Source organism: Camellia sinensis, chromosome 1 (assembly GCF_055761805.1).
Source record: "Camellia sinensis isolate YWXY chromosome 1, ASM5576180v1, whole genome shotgun sequence".
Lineage (NCBI taxonomy): Eukaryota > Viridiplantae > Streptophyta > Magnoliopsida > Ericales > Theaceae > Camellia > Camellia sinensis.
The window spans coordinates 169,459,122-169,465,205 of NC_138961.1; positions in this window are offsets into that span (position 1 = coordinate 169,459,122).

Genomic DNA, 6,084 nt, shown 5'->3' on the forward strand with positions numbered 1-6,084 from the left:
CATTGATTTGAGAAGGGAAAAGAAATGAAAAGTAAAAAATTTAACTTATATTCTTACACTTTATCTTCTTCTTCTTCTTTTTTTTCCCTCTCCCTACAAATTTAAGATCCAAACATTATTTTAAAAGACTTAAAAATATGAAGGAACCATGTTAAGATTACATAGAAAATATGCCCAGTTGTTCTATCAATACTTGCATTGTAAAACCTCAATGTTCATCTGTAAAACTTGGTTTAGTTTGAGTCGATTTTCATTGAAAATCTTCAAATTATAATTAGCCAAAGTTGTTTTCTCTTATTCATAATAAGTAGGGAGAAATATGTTCTTCAACCAGCGGGCCACGTGTCTTTTTTTTTTTTAAATGAGTCAGTTGTTATATGTTTGCTCCTATGATGGGAAACTACCCAATATTTTGGCTAACTCCTAAATTCTAGGAAATAACTACATGACCTATATATATGGGGTTAATGGTGACATATGGAGGACCAGATACAACATGTCTTGCAAGAATTCAATCCCAACTATCCACAAATGCAGCAGGTGATCAATTCAAGTGGGATGCCATGGGATACGTGGCAAACGAGCATAGGATCTTGGCAAAGAAAGCATAATAGACTGAACTGCCAGTAACAATAACTATAAAATATCCAAAAAATGGGCATGGCCAGGAGTCCAGCACCAACCAAACAAACGCAATGTTTTCACACTTCAATTTGACCCAGCATCTCTTTCTTTTATATTTTCTAATTCCAGTAACTAGGTCTTCGTTTTCACAAAATGTCCAAAAAGGCAAGTGCCAAAAAGGCCAAAAAATTAGTTTAGCAAGTGCTAAAAACGCAAGTGTAAAATTACAAATTAGGGCCTATGAAAAAAAAATAAAATTCTTATGTTGGGTAAGAGTATTTTGATCATTTTAATTTGATTTGACATCATAAATAAATATTAAACTAAAAAGCAAAAAATTAACTTTTTACCAACTTCTCAAATCACTTTCCAAAAAACTATAAAGCTTGATAAAAAGCTAAAAGTTTATTTTTTACCAACTTTCCAAAACACCCCTCAATGACAAACACTTTTTTCAAAGCGTGATAATAATGTCCTTTGATGGTCTCAATGAGATAAGTCTGTTTAACTTCACAAAGACTTAACTCCATATCTATTCAAACATTTCCAAATGGCTCTCTCTCTCTCTCTCTCTAAAATGGTTCTCTCTCACTAGCCCTAAGGAACCGTGGATGCAACCAGCAATGAAGACTTCCTGGAGTTTATAGATCTACAGAGATATTGATGCTTCTAATCTCAACAGTTTCTTGTTCAATCTAGATCTCGATTTCGATTTGTGCACTAGGTCTTAGGATTTGATATTTTCCTTTGAGATTTTTCGATTTCCCTTAATCATTACCGATCTAGGTCTTCGTTTTTCATGGATTCGGGTATCCAATCGCTCTTGATTTGGAGTTGTTGAGTTCACTTGAGATACAAAGCTTTCATGGTAGCAATCTTGTATTTGATACTAGTTTTCATATATGTTCAAATTTATTATTGAAAATTATTGTATTTACATTTGATTAGGGTTTTGATTTTCATTATAGGGCTTGTTTTTCATCGAGCCTGATCTAGACTTACTGTGAGTGCACTCAAGATTTGAAGATTTTCATCACTACACAGTAACGATCTGGATCTGTGTTCCATTTACATAAACTCTTGCTTAGGTTTCAATTTTCATCGGCGATCTAGGCTCTCATCTCTTCCATAAACGATGGCTCGATCTTGGTTTGGATGATTTGGATCTGATCTAGGGTTATGTTTCTCTCAGGTATGGTTGTTTTATATTTTTTAGTTCTCAGGTATTTGGCTTCAATAGTTTTGATCTAAAGATGTATTTGATTTAAATAGATTTTCTTGTTTGTTCCACAAATAGGCAGCTAAAAAATTTTCAATGTTTTTCTCTTACTTTTTCTCTATTCTTCTCTTTATTCGATGATCTCACTACATGTGTGTGTTTATATAATGTTATATGTTTATCTAAGATATCTTTGAAGAACATTAATCATCATTGGTTTTGTTGTGTTTTCTTAAATAAGGATTAGTGCTTAGGTTGACGACTGGTATTGTACCAAAGATAAGATGTTAACAGATTATTAGTGAGAGGGTAATTTATACCTAAATTGGGCCGAGATGGGTAAATGGGCCGAGATGGGTAAATGGGCCATTCTTTGGGCCACAGTAAGAAGGGCTGGATAAAAGAGGGCTTGTAGTTAGCCCGGTCCTGGTAAGCATTATTGTTATCCCAGTCCGAAAGAACCGTGAAGTTAGTCCAGTCTAGAGAAGCTTTGCTTATAGCCCGGTCACCGTACTCAAAGTTAGCCCGGTCATGGCTTATCGTTGTTATCTCGGTCAGAACCTTGCTGTTTGTTAGCTCGGTCTGATCACATCATGGTTTGTACATAAGAAACCGAGGTAAGAGCAGTGAAAGGAATAACCAAACTAGCTATAGTTCGGTCTAATCTGCGTCTTAGCATAGCCATGCCTACCTCGGTCATATTGGAGTCCGACCATGGTAAAACCGTCTCACTTGGTTCAAGCAGTGAGGAGGGTGTTGAAGGATAAGCATTATCTTTCAGGAATGTGATTCCTAGGAGGACTTTACATGGAGGAGTAAAGTCCTATTAGGATTGTGCCACACGGAACCTATAAAAGCTCATAACATCACCTATGGAGAGGTAACACACAACTTTGATTCTCGAATACACAGAGCTTTTTGTTTATTTGTTTGTTTTTGCTGACTTAGGCATCGGAGAGGTATCCGGCACACACCCGCCGGCTAGCTCACGTTTGTGTTTTGAGGGAGTAAAGCGACATCGTACGGAGGAGCGCAATCTTGATCAACAGGATTATACGAGAAGGTTTATTTCTTTCCCGTACAATTGGCGCCGTCTGTGGAAACAAACAGAACGAACAAAACCTCTTGATCAAGTTTTCCTCGTTGAATGGCGCACAACGAAGATTTGCCACAGTCCACCATCGACGGACAAACCCCAGAGGGGGTGGGAGGCGCGAAGGATTGTCCTCTATCCCTCCTATGGCAAACTTAGAGCCCCAGCGACAGAATCCCCAGAGGGATACAAGGGGGAGGCGGAACAACAGCCCCCGTCGCTCTCACTCACAAAGTCCTGAAAGGCAAAGGCGAAGAATCGACCCTCAAGCTTTGGAGGATCGCGTAAAAGAGCAACATGAACTGATAAGAAAGATGGCGGTGGACATGGAGACCATGAAGCGCCAGATCAAAGGAAAAGAAGTGGCGACGAAAGAGGGGCGCAAAGGCAATACGCCTCATCGCCACTCTGAAGATTGTGATAGGCATACCACGCCATCGCAAGCAAAGAGTAGAAGCCTCAGGACAGGTGACACTCAAACAAGGACTTCCAGAACTCATTACTCTAGGTCTGAGAGAACGAGATCATTGAGGTCTTACACTGAGGGAAGTACCTATCGGCCCTCACACACGCACCAAACATCATCCAGGCAAACGAAGTTGCCTAAATCGTCCGACTTACGGACCGTGCTTGAAGAAAGGGCGCGACAGAAGGAGGATGCCAAGGTACGCGACCCGCACAGAGTTTCAATCCTTCGGCGGTTGGCTCATCGGACGCGTGGAAGCGTCGAGGTTGGAATGCTAGTACCACACCTTACCTACGAACCAACAGATAAAGCGTTGGCAAGACTCCATAGCTCGCCGTTCATTCCGGCAATTGAGAACGCACCATTACCCTCAGGCTTCATTCAGCCTAAATTTACCACGTATGAAGGGAAGACAGACCCTTACATGCACCTAAGCCACTTTCGTCAGGTTATGGCAGTACACCGACGGAACGAAGCTTTAATGTGTATCCTCTTCCCATCAAGCTGACGCAGTGGAATACACGGGGACTCGATATCGTTCTAGTAGACGAAAGGGGCTCTCGAATCCACGAGAAAAATAGAACCTTGAATCCACAAGGAAGAGAAATATTATTGAATGAATGAATAAAAGTTGTATAAAAATTGTCTTTGCCATGAGGCTTACATAGCTATTTATAATAAACTAAATCTAATACTTGTAGGAAAAGTAATTCTAAAATAAACTAGGAAACTTAAATCAACATAAATTAGGAGATCTAAGAGAATAGGAAACTAGAATTCTTAACTATTTAAAATCCTAGTCAAAATCTAATTCTAAAATAATACAATTAAGAAACCTAATAATTCTAAATTATTTATACTAAATTACAAGATTCCTAATAAAATAATTTGTCAAAAATATTAAAACTAAAAATACAAAAAGTCTTAAAATCTTGTCCTACATCAGTCTCCTCTTCTTTGAAAGAACTCGCCCTCGAGTTCATATTAGAGATCTGCCATATTCCATGCCAAATAAACAGATATTTTGAATTTTTCAGTTGCTTGCCCCTCTTCCAAAAGTTGTATATAGGAAAGTTTTCTTTCTGAAGGTTCTTCTCTATATGCTTCAACTGGTTGACAAAATTAATTAGACAAGCATTGAAAATCAAATTAAATTGCTCTATACCAAGAAAATCAACCAAATTTACTTTGTGTAGAACTTGCATGCTCTCTTGATGTTGCACCATCTCAGATTCAATTGATCCTTCAACTATCAACTTTGGAATATCAAGTGTAACATCAACCAATTTCTTTTTTGCACACAGCGGTTGTATTATCTCTTCTTCTGTTTTCTCTTTGTTACTGGGTTCAATCAGATCTCCTTCTTCTTCAATATTTTTATGATTTGTTTGTAAAACTTTCTCATCAATATTCAAATTACCATGTGTTGATGCATTATCAACACTCGAACAAGACTTTGTATCTTTTTCATTAGTTTTACAAACAATCTCACCACAAATAATATTTGGATCTGAATTCTTTTCTTTCACAACTACAATTTTATTGCAAATTTTTACCGACTCCATCAAAGTACCTTGATTTGTATATGACAATATATCTTCATGATCATGAAAGTAAAATTTTGATGCTAAAAACTTTTTCATTGTTAACCATGAATGAATTTTGTCTTTACCTTTGCAAACTTGATAATCTTGTAATCCATTCCACCACTTCAATGCAATTTTATCAAGTTTGTAAGATGCGAATATAACCTTCTTTTCATGAGGAATCTTCATGAATTCAAAGAAATTTTCAAGATCAAGCAACCAATCAAGAAAATCTTCTTTTTGAAGCTTACTTGAACTGTTAAAATATGAAATTTCTACAAAAATAACGTAAGCTAACAGGTTGGCCTCAGGTGAATCCTCCGACGCAATTGTTGTCAACTGTTGGTTGCCTCCGGTTGACGATTAGTCCCAAATCGGCAAGTAGATTACAAATCTCATTGCGAAGTTCGTGCACCTCTAGCCAATGTTCCTCAATCGCATCCCATATGGCTTCCACCCTACGATCAACGTTAATAGGGATTGTGTGTGCTCCATTGTCTTGTGTAATTGAGCTAGGCGAATCCATGCTTTGATACCACTTGACGCAGCGGAATACACAGGGACTAGATATCGTTCTAGTAGACGAAAGGGGCTCTCGAATCCACGAGAAAAATAGAACCTTGAATCCACAAGAAAGAGAAATATTATTGAATGAATGAATGAATAAAAGTTGTATAAAAATTGTCTTTCCCACGAGGCTTACATAGCTATTTATAATAAACTAAATCTAATACTTGTAGGAAAAGTAATTCTCAAATAAATTAGGAAACTTAAATCAACATAAATTAGGAGACCTAAGAGAATAGGAAACTAGAATTCTTTACTATTTAAAATCCTAGTCAAAATCTAATTCTAAAATAATAAAATTAAGAAACCTAATAATTCTAAATTATTTATACTAAATTACAAGATTCCTAATAAAATAATTTGTCAAAAATATTAAAACTAAAAATACAAAAAGTCTTAAAATCTTGTCCTACATAAATCTAATACTTGTAGGAAAAGTAATTCTAAAATAAAGTAGGAAACTTAAATCAACATAAATTAGGAGACCTAAAAGAATAGGAAACTAGAATTCTTAACTATTTAAAATCCT